The 15,480-nt window shown below is 52.4% G+C and overlaps 2 long non-coding RNA genes across 3 annotated transcripts in view; both read left to right on the top strand.

Annotated features, from left to right (window-relative positions):
* Positions 1-1,649: 1,649 nt before the first annotated feature.
* Positions 1,650-15,480, top strand: part of LOC109438476 (uncharacterized) — a 172,659-nt gene continuing 158,828 nt past the window's right edge. Inside the window, exons 1-2 of one of the 2 annotated variants that reach the window (XR_012493166.1) lie at positions 1,650-2,596; positions 3,520-3,678. This is a non-coding gene — a long non-coding RNA (uncharacterized LOC109438476). Of the gene's footprint in view, positions 2,597-3,484; positions 3,679-15,480 lie in introns of those variants that run through there. The other variant, XR_012493167.1, reaches the window with a different exon arrangement.
* Positions 9,162-13,598, top strand: LOC141569482 (uncharacterized). Its single transcript, XR_012493174.1, has 2 exons — positions 9,162-9,990; positions 11,925-13,598. It is a non-coding gene; the product is annotated as an uncharacterized LOC141569482 (long non-coding RNA).

The raw sequence follows: 15,480 nt of genomic DNA, 5'->3' as shown, positions 1-15,480 counted from the left end.
AAGGGCCCCACCGCTGATTTTGCCCAAAGCTAAGGTCAGAAGAAAACCCTCTGTAAATAACACAGGACTGGCTGGATTTCAGGCATTCTAATACAGACTTGTCGAACCCGTCGGCCCCGCCCCTCACCAGACACGCGCACACACGCATGCACACGTCTCCTCACTCTGGCTTTTGCCTGGCTCCACATTCAAGCTTCTTTATGACACAAGAGGCACCAAAGCTCACTGACACAGGGCCAAACACACCCCTTGAGAGAAATGGGGTGAGGTTTTCACGCTTCTGGGCCACACATCCTGTGCCTGGGGCTCTCACCCCAACAGTTTACATGGACGACATGGAAAGCAGAGAATCAGGCCGTTCTCGGGAGCAGGTCTCACGTGTTCCAGGGAATTACATGGGGGTGGGGGGGGTCTGTGTAACAAACTGGGGTGCAGAAATGAGTTCGTATGATTTCTAGCTTCTCAAGGGAGGATGTGTGATTTCCAGATAAAAGAGATACGTGATGACACTGTTTTTAAATTGTGTAACATCTTATATAACAGGGTAATAATAGCCCGTTTGTCATCAAGGCAGGAAATACAGGCCACAAGAATGTACGGAGTGTGTGTCCATGGATGGAGGACGCTGGGCAGGCATCTCCAGTGTCCTTGGATACAGGTAAATCACACGCATTTCATCGGGTGTTTATTCCAGAAATATGTGTAGAGTGACCAAATGACAACTGACACATATCGGAGAGAGCCAAGCCAATTTGACAGGACTCCCAGCCTAGTGGGGAAGATGCACATGAAAGAAATACATAAAGGGTCACATGTTACGAGAGACTCACGGGTGCTGTGGAAACGTGAGACTGCGATTTCTCATCACACCCACACGGCTGATTTGAACGCTGCCCTGCGACACGTGCGCTACCCCCGCCGTCCCGCTCCCTGTAAAATGGTGCTCACGGGACCTTCTTGGCAGGTGCTCGGCGTGGCAGGCGAGGCCTCTCCCATTTCAACGGGCGACGCATCATCACACTCCCTTCAAGCGGCGTCCGCTCACGGCCACCAGTGCTGAGGGTGACCTGGGGAAGAGGCGCGGTGACAGCACCCAGCGGGCCGCCGTGTCGTCCTGGGTCTCGCAGCGGCCCGCGCGGCCCGAGGCCGCAGACAGCGCCTTCCTACCCAGGGGAAGTGACCACCTTGCGACGCTGAGTACAGGAACCGAGGGAGGAGCCGTGGCGCACGACCGCTCCGCAGAGCAGCCCGTGTGCATGGGGCGCGGGGCCGCCCGTGTGCGTGTGCGTGGGGCGCGGGGCAGCCCGTGTGCGTGGGGCGCGGGGCAGCCGTGTGCATGTGCGTGGGGGCAGCCCGTGTGCGTGGGGGCAGCCCGTGTGCGTGTGCATGGGGCACGGGGCAGCCCGTGTGCGTGGGGCGCGGGGCAGCCTGTGTGCGTGGGGCGCGGGGCCACCCGTGTGCGTGGGCGCGGGGCCGCCCGTGTGCGTGGGGCGCGGGGCCGCCCGTGTGCGTGGGGCGCGGGGCAGCCCGTGTGCGTGGGGGCAGCCCGTGTGCGTGTGCGTGGGGGCGGGAACAAAGGCCGCCCCTCCCCGCGCAGCAGCCTCGTCATGACGCTCGTCCGCCCCCGGGGATGGAGCCCTAACACGCGGGGCGCTGCCGTGAAGCTTCCGGGTGGGTGTTCCAGGCCGAGACCTCATATTCTTGTGACACTTAACAATATGAAGGGAAACGCTAACACCCAGACTCCCCACAGCTTCTTCCAACTTTTCCCAGAGCACATTCTCACTCGTTTGCGCACAAAATCCCTGTGGGCGTTGAGTCCCAAACCCAGGCGCTCCCACGAAGGACCTGAAAACTTAGGAAAACACAGGTATCTGGGCCGCACCCCTAGACTCTCTCAGGGGTTTTGAGGAGGAGCCTGAAGCTGCATCCCTCACCCCCAAGGAGGCTGATGCCTGGGGCCTGGACCTGCCGGGACAGAGCCCAGAGAGCAGTTTCCAGGCTCTGGGCCTCGTGTGGGAGGTGCTGGCTGGGGTGGTGAATGACCATCGACTGTGATTGGTTGGCCGAGGTCTGTAACCGGTTCGCCAATTGGCTACTGGCGTAACTGCAGGGCTGCGTTGATTGGTTGGTTGGTTGGCAGGCAGAGGAAGTGAATGGCGGACGGCGGCTCCTGTGGCTCCTACTTCCTGTGTCTCTCCCGCCACCAGCGAGACTGTAGTGGTGTGACACCCCTACCTGTGGCTCCGTGGCTGTTCCTTTTTGGCCTCACCATGTCCTGCGTTCTCGTCAGGGGAGTGGGAGCTGAGACCCCACACGACGACGCGGGGCCTGACAGGGCCTCACTTCTAGAAGCCGCCAGGGGCGGTGACCTCACCTGTCTCACGAACAGGAGCCGGTTTCCATCTACAGGAGGCTGGTGGGGGGCCGCTCATAGCCTCCGTCTGTGCTGAAAACAACGGCAACTCGGTTCCCTATTGGTCGCGAGCAGAGGGCTCCAGCCCAATCAAGTCTTCAGTGAAAGCCTCCGTCAGTGCGTTCCTGCCACGCCATTTCTCCTGGTAGCTCTGGGCCAGCCGGATGCAGCGAGGGGGAGGTGAGCTAATGGGTTATAATGAATATTTCCACAAGCTCATTAAGCTGTGGACGTCTCTCGCCTAATGAGGAAACAATTTCCTTCTCTACTCCCACTGCGAAGGTTTAGCTCTCCCAAGGTCAAAGCTAAGCCATCTCCAGGCTGCCTTCCTACAGCTTTCCCTTGATGTTGATTAAGGGTAATTTATTGCAGATTCCAATGGGGGTGGGAGGGTAGGGGGTGGGGTGGAAGGAAAGACAGCCCTGCCTTCTAATTGATGGAAATAGCTAATCAAGCAATTTTTTATAATGTGTTTATCTCCTTGGGGGCCCCGTGTTTACCTTCATTTTGGGCAAGGGATTTCATAGCACGTTGTATTGTAGTGCCTGGTAAAACCATTGGAAAAAATTTTATCCACAGATTGAGGAAGTAGTGAACTATAAAATTGCTAATTATTTTCTAGTAAATTTACTTTTAAATAACTTTAGACATCAATTACAGGCATCATTAGGCACCATTAGGCACTGGGCGTGTTTAGCAAACAAGGGAGGACATAGCTGATTCCTGCCCTGTCCCCAAGGTCTAGTCCTTCGGGCTCCACCCCCCGGCCTCCCCCAAGCCCTCCTCAGACAGGGCAGGGGTGTCGAGAGCTGAAATTAACTCCATAAATAATGGCAGGTTGTCTCCATTTCCAGTGTCATTGCCCCGTCAAGTCCCAGGTGTCTTAAATGGAGGTTAGTTTAGGGGAAGATCTTAATTCTAATTACCAGTTTCGGGTACATTTTCCCGTCCAGTGTTGCTCTACCATTGCTATATATTAGAATCACCTGGGGACCTTAAAGACGAAAAAAACAAAACAACAACAAAAACAAAACACCTTCACGCCTCGGCTCCACTTCAGGCCAATCCCATTGGAACCTTAAAGTTTTTTTAATTTATCCCAGTGCTTCTAAAATGCAAGCGAGGATGACGGCCTCAGCCACCCCCGCTGCGGCTCCAGCCTCTGCCTCCCTCCCGCCTCCCGTGCCGCGGGCCGGCTGCAGGTTCCCAGGAACGGCAAGCAGAGCCCTGAGCGATGCTCCAGGATCCCAGGATCTCCTCGGGTGAGTCTCTGCCGCCCACCAGCTTCATGGCTTGTTGGTGTTGTTGACCGTGCCGTGGGCCCAGGCGGCCTGTATTCTGGACCCAACTTTCTGTGCAGTTGTGGGGAGACCCCACGCTGCCAGCTGGCAGATGGGGACGCGGGACTGGTGCCGGGCTGTGCGTCGGCTGTGGGGACTCAGCACCTGCGCTGGTGATGCCTTCGGGCCGCTTGCTGCTCTCCTGCTTCCTGGCGGGTCACGTGGCCTCACTGTGTCTCTTCCCCTGTAGTCACCTCGTAGACGTCTGGGAGCGTTGAACCAGTGAGTGAACGAGCCGAGGCATAGAGCTCGGGAAAGGGCCCGTCCACGGGATGAGTTCCTGCTCATTGTCTTGTGTTTGCACAGAAAGGGGAACTGCGTCCACACTTGTAAGCTCAGAGAGGGTGCCAGGGCTGCGCCCGCTGTGCTCCCTGTGGGTCCCAGAGAAGAGCAGCCAGTACAGGTGATGAGAACCGGCGGTTGGGCCACATTGGCGGGTGGTGTGGTCCATGCTCACCAAGGCCGGCGTCTGTCGCTCTCTTGGACCTGCCTGTTTAGAGGAAGGGCGGGGGGCAGCGAGGGGGCTCTGTCTCCCAGCTTCTTGCCATCCCGTCCTGGCTGAACTCTGGGCCTGCTGTACAGGGCAATGTCACCCCGAAAGCATGGGGAGTAGAATTGGAAACCTCCATTCCAGGCTCAGGTCCAAACCTGATGGCCTCCCTCTGAGGAAGGAAGGGTTCTGGGGGCTTGAGCAGTAAGAAAGCTGAGGCTCAGCTGGCTGTCGGCTCTGTTCTCTGCAGTCAGGCCCTGAGCAGGGTCAGGTGGGTCTGAAGTACCAGAATCCATCCCGACAAGGTGGTTCCGCTCTCTTCTCACTCGGCCCCACCCACCGGATGGGGATACTGCACAGGTGCCCCCAGGTAGGACTGGGCAGCCCCTGCCTGGGGCGGAGGTCCTCTGTCCTTGCATCAAGGCCGACATGGACTCACGCACAGGGCGTTTGCGCCGCGTGGCGCCATTCGCAGCATTTTCCCGATGGATGGGGTACGTGGAGTGGTCAACTCAGGAAGAAGTGGGTGATGCTTGCTTGGGGCTGGCCCAGGGCTCGATATGCTGTGGCTTCCAGGGTGCTCTGCCCTGGCTGCTGAATTAGACTTCCCACCTCACTCTGCAATGAGGACGGGGCGGGTTCCTCTTATGTGGTGGTTGGACCCCCCTCCGTGATCTGTGAGGCCATCGTGTGACCTCTTTTGTCCCTTCACGTAGACCCTGCCCCTTCCCATGTTTATTCATACTGCAGAAAACCCACCCTTCTTAAACATAACCCTTTTCAGGAAGAGCCTAGACATTTTGTCTGGGCTCAGGGAATTGTCTGGGCTGGGCTGGACTGGCTCTTCAGTGAAAAGAAGATACCAGGGCTTAATAACACAGTGAGATCATTGTGAATGCTGTCATTGTGAGCTCCGTGGGGTCAGCTTGGGGCCAGCAGTGGGATATGTGGTGCATTGTCCCCAGCGGGTCTGTAGCCCAAGGCAAGCAGCTCAGAAAGGAGAGGCCTAGAAGACAAATTGATTTTTTATTGTACCATTTTCTCCCGTTAGCAATTGTAAAAGTGATATAATAACAGGATGGACGAGATTAGATTCAGCTGGAAGGGACTTCAGAGATCTGGGTCTCAGAAACTGTCTGCCCACCTTCCTACACGGAGGACGCAGTGTGCAGCCCCTGAGCCCTGTCTTGGTGGCTGTGGGGTGGTGAGACCCACACCCCACGGCAGCCGAGATGAGCTTGGCTGTTAGGGGCAGGGTTCTGCTGCCCGGCCTGTGCTGTTTGTTCTCCCCAATGTTTGGGCGACTCAGTCCAACTTCGTTCAGGTCTCTGTACAAATGGCATCTCAACAGATAAGCTAGCACTCGAACCTCAAGTCCCTAATGAACCAGCACCGTCCCCTTCCTTCGCGGTCCCTTACTCCACTTCCTGACGGCGTGGCTTTATGTTATGCATTGATTGATTGATTGATGATTGGTTATGTCTCCCTCCAAAACCTAAGGTTCATGAGGGGGGACCTTATCCCCAGTGGCTGGAAGCAGAGGAATGACTGAGTGGCAGCTCTGCTGTTCAAGTCTCGCTTCCAGCCGCCCCCAGATTTATGAGCGGTCTTCCCGAAAGGGGTAGCGAAGAAAGTTCTCTGTATTCTTTCAGTGTGTTTCCAATCATATGGGTTTATTTATTTAATAAATGGGCTTATTTTATAAAAATAGTGTCATGTTACGTCAAATACTTGGTAGCCTGCTTTTTTCCCTTCCCACATGCTATACGCCTTTTCCTGTCGCAGGAAATAATATGCGTAATATAATCATACTGTCCTGTTGCCTGGGTCCTTCATACTTTACCCCGACCTTTTTAGTGTTCGTTCATGAACCTTCTTATTGTTTCCAATTTCACATCGTTATACATAAAGCTATGTATTAATTAGTTATCTGTTTTGGTGTAACTGTTTACCCCAAAACTTCGTGACTTAAAACGACAGGTGTTAGCTCCCTGTTTCTGTGATCAGGAATGTGGGCTGGCTGAGGCGTCCCCAGACTGCACGCGGGGTGTGGGCTGGGGCTGTGGTCTCACCTCAGGGCTCGACTGGGAAGGGCCCACTTCCCGGGTCACACACGTGGGTGCTGGCAGGACTGCTTTCTGTGGGTTCTCAGTGCCTCCTTGTTCCCTTTGTACGGGGACCTCTGCATAGGGCAGCTCACAGCCTGGCAGCCGACCTCGCCAGAGCAAGCCAGAGGGTAAGAGGGAGAGACAGTGCCAGCGAGACAGAAGCTGGTCTCTTGTAATCTAATCACAGAAGAGGCATCCATCGTTTTGCCACATTCTCCTTGTAATAAGGCAAATCCCTCAGTGCGGCTCACACGCAGTCGGGGAACGAGGCTGGGAGCACCAGGAGCCAGAGTGATTGGCAGTCGTATCAGAAGCTGCCACCACAGGCTGATAGGAAGTCCGTATCTTCAGCTGCAGACACCCACACCCACACGCAGATTTGAGTGCATCTCTGGTTCTGAATATGTTTCCTAGAAGGAGAATCAGTGGGTTGGTTTATGCACACGTTTATTGCTGGGTCAAGTGTTATGCAGGCTTGATACGTAAGCTATAATACCCTCGACAATTAGAAAAAGCTATAGCAGTTTATCTCTGCCCCTTTCAGCACTGTGTGTGTCTTTCACCCACACACATGTCAACAATGGTTCTTTTATTCACTCCAGCTTAATGGGTGAAGGCTTTCACGATAGTTTAAATACTTTGTTAATTGCTAGAGATCCAGCACATTTCATGTGTGTGTTGAGTGTTTGGATTTTTGTTTTTCATTCTGTGAACAGCTAATTCATAACCTTTTTCATTTTCCTGTCAGGGCATATATAATTTTTTATGAATGTGTAAGAGCTCCGCATATTTTATTCTTTTTCTCACCGCCCCCCCTGCCCTCCCCTCTGGCAATCATCAATTTGTTCTGTTTCTATGGATCTGTTTTTGTTTTCTTTTCTTTCTTCACTTGTTTTGTTTTTTTAGATTCCATATATAAGGGAGATCATATGGTATTTGTCTTTCTCTGTCTGACTTATTTCACTTAGCATAATGTTCTCTAGGTCCATCCACGTTGTCACAAATGGCAAGATTTCAGTTATTTTTATGGCTGAGTAATATTCCATTGTCCATATGGACCACCTCTTCTTTATCCAATTGTCTGTCGATGGGCACTTAGCTGTTTCCATATCTTGGCTATTGTAAATAATGCTGCAATGAATACAGGGGCATATATCTTTTCAAGTTAGTGTTTTCATTTTCTTCAGATAAATACCCAGAACTGAGGTTGCTGGGTCGTAAGACAGTTCTATTTTTAATATTTTAAGGAACCTCCATACTGTTTTCCACAGTGGCTGCACCAATCTGCAATCCCACCAACAATGCACAGGGTTCTCTTTTCTCCACATCCTTGCCAGCACTGGTTGTTTGTTGATTTATTGATGACAGCCATTCTGACAGGTGTGAGGTGGTATCTCATTGTGGTTTTATTTGCATTTCCCTGATGATTAGTGACATTGAGCATCTTTTCATATGTCTATTGGCATCTGTATGTCATCTTGTAAGAAATGTCTGATCAGGTCCTCTGCCCATTTGTAATTGGATGGTTTTGTTGTTGTTGTTGTTGGTAGTGGTGGTAAGTTGTATGAGTTCCTCAGAATTTTAAAAATATTAACCACTTATCGGATGTATCATTGGCCAATATCTTCTCCCATTTGGTAGATCGTCTTTTTATTTTGTTGCTAGTTTCCTTTGCTGTGCAAAAACTTTAGTTGGACGTAGTCCCGTTTGTTTATTTTTTTCTTTTGTTTGCCTTGCCTGAGGAGATAGATCAGAAAAAATACCACTAACAGCAACATCAGAGAGTTTTCTGCCAATGTTTTCTAGGAGTTTTATGGTTTCGGGTTTTACATTTAAGCCTTTAATCCATTTTAAGTTTATTCCTGTATGTGGCATATGACAGTGGTCTAGTTTCTTCTTTTTCTTTCTTTTTTTTTTTTTTTTTGCGTGTATCTGTCCGGTTTTGCCAACACGCAGTGAGTGGGAAGAAATAGGGTTTCCTGAGGGGTGGGGACAGAGCAGAGTTGGAAGGACCATCAGAGGACAGTAGTTAGAGTGAAAGGGAATAGAACAGGAGGTCTAGATTATCCAATTTCTGCAAAAATCATAGTGGAAATGTCCCAAAATGTCGCCAACAATACATTCTGTGACTAAGTCATTATGCAGAGAGACGAGCTGGGCGCTGAAGGACAGAATTAATATAGTAAGTAATTCTGTCCCTTTGGCAGTGTCTTCCCACATGAAATAATGATTTTGCGTCTCACTTCTCTCCAGCCTGCACATTTCTCACCGCAAACAGTTCTGCAGTGACTGACTATTTATGTCCCAAGGCAGCAGCTCAGGATAATGGACTACCCTCTGAATCTTTTTCTGCAAAGGAATGCCAGGGCCGCCTGGGCACCCGAGAGAGCGTAACAGCTGGGGAGAGTGACGCAGTTGCTGGCGGCAGGACTTGGCGTCTGGGACATGGAATCAGGCAGATGCTGGCTCGAGCCCTCTAGGGCTGTGTCCTGACTTACCTTCACTGCATCTCTTGGGGAAATGGGGATGCTCGCAGCTAGCTCACACAGGGCGCGCACAGCGCAGGCCCGGGGCACAGACGGGCTGGCACACTGCTCAGCTGGGAAATGTCGGATCTCCTCCCAGCCTCCGTACTCGGAGTTCAAGCTGGACGCTGACGCTCTGGCGGCGGCGAGGACACAGGAGACGTGACACACCTTGGCGCCCCCACAGCCCCCATGAAAGCTCACTTCATTCATTCAGCCCTATTTAATGCCCCTTTGTTCCAAGCGCTTGTTTAGCGATGAGGAGAGGAGTGGACGTGACACCTCTCTTTGGTTATCACTGTCACTGATTTTCTCTGTACACTTACTACGTGCCATGCGCTAAGCCAAGCAGGGGCACTGCTAAGCAGTCTGCACTCAACCCTGAGGAGCACATGAGCAATGTGTAAATGTGCCCATTTTACGGATTAAAAATATCTCGGGCACGGAGAGTTGGTAAGTCCCCCAGGGTCATGTGGGGATATAACTCGGATTTACACCAATGGCGCCGTCAACTGAATTCTCAGCGTCTGGGCTGTAGTGCCCGGGTCCTCCCTGAGTTTCCCACAGGCCAGCAGGGGAGGCAGACAGGTGGAGAAATACAACAGACTGTGTTAACCACTCTGAGATCATTGTGTCAAGTTCAGTGGGATCCCAGAGAGTGCAGTGTTGTCTGAATATCAGTATTGTCTGAAGAGCAACTGAATCATCGGAGGGTGGGGGATGGCATGACAAAGGGCATACGTATCTGATTTGAGTCCCGAAGAATTAGCAGGACTTGGCCACACGGGCCTGGCATTCTAGGTGGAAGAAGTGGCCTCTTCAGGATCTTGGTGACTCGAGCAGTCACAGGGTATGCGATCAGGAGATGCCAGGTACTCGTGGGTGAAGCGAAAGGGCAGGAGATGGAGTGGGGGGTGCGATGGGACTGGATTGGGGGGGTACTTTCCTGCCTGTCCAGCCTTTGCACTCAGTTCTCGGGGCCGTGCAGAACCGCTGAGGTGTTTTATCAGTGGAGGGTCCTGCATATCAGAAAGGTCACGCCTGCTGCGAGAATGGACGGCTCCTACCTGGCAGGAGATGACGCTGACGGCAGGCTGAGGCGAAAGCCCAGGTGAGCAGCAGTGGGGCCTGAACTAAGGCAGTGGGACTGGAGAAGACAGGACGCGTTTGCAAGGTGTTTATGAAGACGGGTCCGTAATCGTGAGCTTGTGCATATAGGACGAGGGATGGGAAGGAGGGCCGACGAGCTCTCCCGGACACGCTGTAATGGTGTCGCCCCCCCACCCCCCCAGCCAACTAGAGACAAGCAAGCCTGATTTGACATCTGTGCGTAGCCTGCCAAAGACACCACGGGTCCTTCCATTTAAAAAGCACAGCGGAAACCTCTTGATTATTCCAGTTCAATGTCCTTTTGATCCGAAGCCAAGTGTCACCACCAGCCAGGAGTCCACAGCAAGGGGTTTAAAGCGCAGCCCAGCCACTTGGCCTCTTGGATTCATTAAGATGGTTGTCCAGACCTAAGTGTCTGAGCCCCCCGCCCTTTCCATTCCCGCGACTGCTTCCCAGGGAGCTCACACCCTGCAGACCCCGGCATTTCAGGGTGCCCGGATGAGGAGAGAGGTGTGATGGAGGGGCAGCCCCACCCCTGTGACCCAGTGACATGCTCTGACCACCTGTCAAGTCAGCGAGTGTTCACTGAGCACGGGCAGGTTCCCAGGACTTGTTATGTGCTGGGGATACAAGCGTGAGCCAGGGACCCAGTTCCTGACTTCATGAACCTAATTTTCTAAGGGGATGAGGGGCTTACTCAGACCTAAATACAAAGACGGTACCTGCAAAGGGGTGAGACGCAGAGCGTGGGACGCCACACTAACAAAGGAAAACCCCTCCGTAGTGAGGCAGGGCAGGCGCTCCTGAGAAAGTGACAGTGACACCGAAATCTGAGAGGTGGGATCGTATCATTTAGTAAACATGAAATGAAGAAGGAGCCGCCCAGGGAAGCCCGCCCTTCCCCGTCATCAGACACCTCACATTGTCGCTTTTCTAAGGCCAAGGTCATGCCAGGATCTAAAGCAGTTCCTTGCTGCTCACAGTTCAGGCTGGCACTTTTCGGGTGGCATCTGGACCTCTCCTGTGCATGGGCATCGAGCTGAGACAGGGCACTGACGCTCCCTGGGCTTGGTGGCAGGCAGATCACGTGGGCTCCAGGCGCCATGGCTTGCCAGCTGTGTCACCTCGGGCGAGTTACCTCCGCTGCCTGAGCCTCAGCCTCCTGGCCCAAAAACTGAGACCCGAAACACCCAGAAGGGAAGACATAGCACAGGGTAGCGACAGGGTCCCTAATGCCTAGAAAGTGCTCGGGGGGTCATGTTTTTATTGACAGACTTCTGAATGTGGCTCTAGGTCAGTTTACTGAAAATCAGTTTGCTTAAAGTCAATTCACCTAAAACCAAACTGTAAAAAGGAAAACAAAACAAAAACAAATCGCTTGGCTGAATGACCAGTTTGCCACTGTCAGTTGATGCAGAAAAGCAACCTCACTGTCACAAACTGGAAAGGACGACAAAGCATGTCCCCTCCACCCGTCTCTAGCCGCAGGCTGTCTCCTGCTGCTTCTGCCCAGCAAACAACTCAGAGGAAAATCTTAGTGACTCACTGACTTCCATTCCTTCGCCTCCGTTCCTCACCCACCACCTCCAACCTGGCTCCTGCCTCTGACCATCCCCCGAAGGTTCTTTTTGAGGTCACATTGGAGAGGTCACTGGCTACAGTGGTCCCCCCTTATCCACGGGGGACACATTCCAAGCCCCCTAGTGGATGCCTGAAACCGTGGCTAGGACCCAACCCTGTATATACTCTGTTTCTCCCGTGCATACAGCCCTGTGAGAAAGCTTAGTTTATGTCAGGCACAGTAAGAGCTTAAAACAACTAGTAATAACATAGGACAATTATAACAAAATACTGTAGTAAAAGTTATGTGACTGTGCTCTCTCGCTCCTTTATTCTCGCTCAAGAGATCTGAAATTTTCCGTTTACTATTTTCAGATCACAGCGGACCTTGGGTCACTAAAACCGCAGAAAGTGAAATCTTGGCGGGGGTGGGTGCGTACTGCGCCCCGTTTGGCTCGGTGCGTGGAGCCCCTTCCCTTCCTGACTTTACTTACTGCTCGCAGTGTAACCGACTTGGAATGCGGACCAGTTCCTCCTCCTGGAAAACGTTCCTTCTTTGGCCTATCTCTCCCCACACTCTCCCCCCATTTCTCTTACTTCTCCTGCTCCCCTCTCCAGGTCTTTAACTGTAATTACTTAGGGCAGGGTCCCCGGTGCTTTGTCTTCTCCTGGCCTCCCCGGCCCCAGGGGTAGCATTCACAACCACAGCTTTAATTCTCATCGATTGGCGGTCACTCTGAGGTTTATCATTGTCACCCAGACCTTCCTTCTGCGGCCCCTCCCCCCACATCTGAAGGACTGCTGAGGTCGCCACTTAGCCCCCAGGACAGCCAAGAGTGCACGGGGCTCCAGGACCCCACCCTCCCTTCCTCAAGCTCATCTCCCCCCAGGTTCTTAACCTCAGTGCAGAGCACCCGCCCCGCAGGCGGCACGTCTAAAACCCAGGACTCATCCTCTCCTTACCTTCCCTCTCGCCACCTGCGTCCCAAGACTCTCCTTCCAGACCGTCTCAGATTTCCCCTTTTCTGCAGAGAGCTTCTCAAAATGCAAATCTCATCGTGTTTCTCTCCTGCCTCGAATCCTTAATTCTCAGGATAAGGACCCAAATCCTTCCCATGGCTGCTGGGGCCCTGTGTAATCATGTGACTTCTGCCTCAGCCGCCTGTCCTGCTGCCGGGTCCCCCTGCCACACCGCCTGTGTTTCCACCACTGACGGCCCTCGTGTCCGGCTGCCTGGGTGTGAGGTCCTCTCTGAGGCCGAATCCTCGTCTTCACCTCCCCTGTCACCAGCCAGTTCCCCTTCACCCTCAGTTGTCAGGGTGACGGTCCCTTTCTCAGACTCCGAGGCTCCCTGCTGCACCCTGAGCGTGTGGGATCGCGCCTGGTACAGTGTGGCCCTCGGGACATGTCTGAGCACGCAGACAGATGCATAACGAAGCCTGTGTTCCTCCCATGGTGTTTGTGAAAGCAAAACAGCAAGTGGGGAGGCCGTGCGCACGGTCAACTGTCCCGTTCGTTTCCGTGACTAAAGTCTGGAGCAGCCGCTGTGCAGCGGAGCTGAGCTGACCAGAACAGGCCTTGCAAGTTGTCAGAGATGACAGACCGAATCTGACAGCCGCTTAGCGACGTGCAGACCCCGAGTTCTCTGTGTGGGGAGCCGTCCCCCTGCCGGCCTCCCTCTGCAGCCCCCACCACCGTGCAGGCCGCCAATCCTGCCCCCGCCTCCCGGACACCCACCTGCTGGGCTCTGGAGACGTGAGACGGTCCCTGGCCACCCCGCCGACCTCTTCCTGCTGCTCCCAAGGCACCTGTACACCCCTTTCTGCGCGTCTCCTGCCTTGTTACACTGACTCCAGGACAGTTGAATAGAAGTGGTTTGTCCTTGCCTTGCTCCTTAGGTGGGAAGCACTCGGTATTTCTAAATTAAACATAAGGTTGGCTGTAGGTTTTTCATAAATTCCATGTTAGGTCGAGGAATTTCCTAGCTACTTATAGCTTGCTGAGTGTTTTTTTCCCCTAAATCCCAAATAAGTGTTAGATTTTACCCAATTATTTTTCTTCATCTATTGAAAATACTGCATGTTTTTCCTCCTCTATTCTGTGAATATGATGAGTTCTAGTCGTTGATTTTAGAATGTTGAACCAACCTTGTGTTCCTGAGACAAGCCCTGCTTCGTTATAATGCATCCTCCTTTCAATATGTCGTTTTGGATTTAATTTGCTGATATCTCTTTATGGTCGTCTGTACCTGTGTTTGTGAGGAATGTAGGTCTGTGATGTGTTTACTGTAATGTCTGTGTCAAATGCTGGTAGTGGAGTGACTGGCTTCATGTAACGCGTGTGGAAGAGGGTGTTATTTCTTCTTTTAACCGGCCCCCTGTGATCAGCGGAGTCTCCATAGGTCAACGATACAAGCAGGGGGAACTGTTAGGAAGCTACTGCAATGATCTAGCAACGGGATGATGACGTCTGCTTATTCCAGGGCGATGGTCAGAGTCTGGATGATACAACAGGTGCAGCCGATGGGGTTTCCTGGCAGATGTTACGGGGATGGAAATCACAAGGAAAGCTTCAGGAGTTTGCGCCTTTGTAACTGGGAGGTGGCGTTGCCGTCACACGAGGTGAGGATTAAGCAGGATTTGGGCAGGTCGAGAGTTCAGCTTTGGACTTGGCGTGTCTGAGAGCTGTTTTAGACATTCTGGCAGAAGTGCTGATTTTGAGTCTGCAGATGAGAGGGGAATTGTGGGTTGGACACACAAAGTTGGGAGTCACTGGGCTTGACTGACATACAACGGGAGCGTGTAAGCGAGAAGAGCAGAGGTCCAGGGGCTGGGTCCTTGGCGCTCCAACGCCAAGAGGTTAGGGCAAGACGAGGCTCTACAGTGTAACCTGAGAAGCAGTAGCCAGTGAGGTCGGAGAAACGCCAGGAAAGTCAAGTGAAGAAAGGATGGGGGGGGGGGGTGAGCAACGACGCGAGCTGATAGGAAGTGAGACCAACAGTTTATCACAGGTTTTGGCAACGTGGAGCTCACTGGTGAGCTGAAAATGAGTGGTTTTCGTGGAGCGAGTTTAAGAGCAACAAGGGAGAGGAGATTAGAGCATTTTACTACCCTCTCTCCGAACGGCGCTTGTGATGTGCTTCAGACCATTTCCTATGGCAGCCCCTGTCCTCTTCCCACATTGTTGGCCCTGAATCTTTCTCTGGCTTAGACTCAGATCTGGCAGAAGGTTCCTTGGCTTTGTCCCTCGACCTTAAGTTACAATAAAAGTCGGAAGTTCAGCCTAGATTGGTGACCATTCCGTTGCTCCCTCCTTGAAAGGCAGTGCCGTCTGTTCATTATGACTCATAAGCACCTGCCTTTGGCACAGCCTGCTTCGTTCAGAAAAAGCCTCCAGGACCTCCTGGCCGTCCCCACCTTCCCCACTAGCCTAACTCAGGTCTTTTCTTCTGCCGTTTCCAGAACGACACACCGATTCCTCAGAGCACGTATGTCAGTCCTTGTTACAGATTCAGTGGCTTGATGATTTAACTAATTTCTAAATGTTACTTCCTTTCTGTAACCTCAGGACCCTGGGCATCATTAAGCAGCCTTGTTCTGTAGACATACATCTTAGGGCTACTGAGATTACTGAGCTGCAGTACCTGCTGCGGAGACACTCACAGTTTCATGAAAGTGTTAAATATGAAAATAATTATAAACAATGTGTTTTAGTACCTGTGGATCCCACAGACACCCAGGAATGATTACCCAGTGACAGGAGAGAAGTGATGTGATTTAATTTATTTGTATAAGAACAATACACGAATATGGATTTAAAACTTACAAGATAACAGGATAGCCCATAATACAAAACAACAATTGTATCTTTTCCCCATTTTGCCTCCACTTTTAACCAGTACCGTTCTCAGCCCTCTTGGTGGTTAATTCCA

This window comes from Rhinolophus sinicus, linkage group LG18 (genome assembly GCF_036562045.2).
Source record: "Rhinolophus sinicus isolate RSC01 linkage group LG18, ASM3656204v1, whole genome shotgun sequence".
NCBI lineage: Eukaryota > Metazoa > Chordata > Mammalia > Chiroptera > Rhinolophidae > Rhinolophus > Rhinolophus sinicus.
The sequence above is the reverse complement of the archived record's forward strand: the minus strand, read 5'-3'. Positions and strand labels throughout refer to the sequence as shown.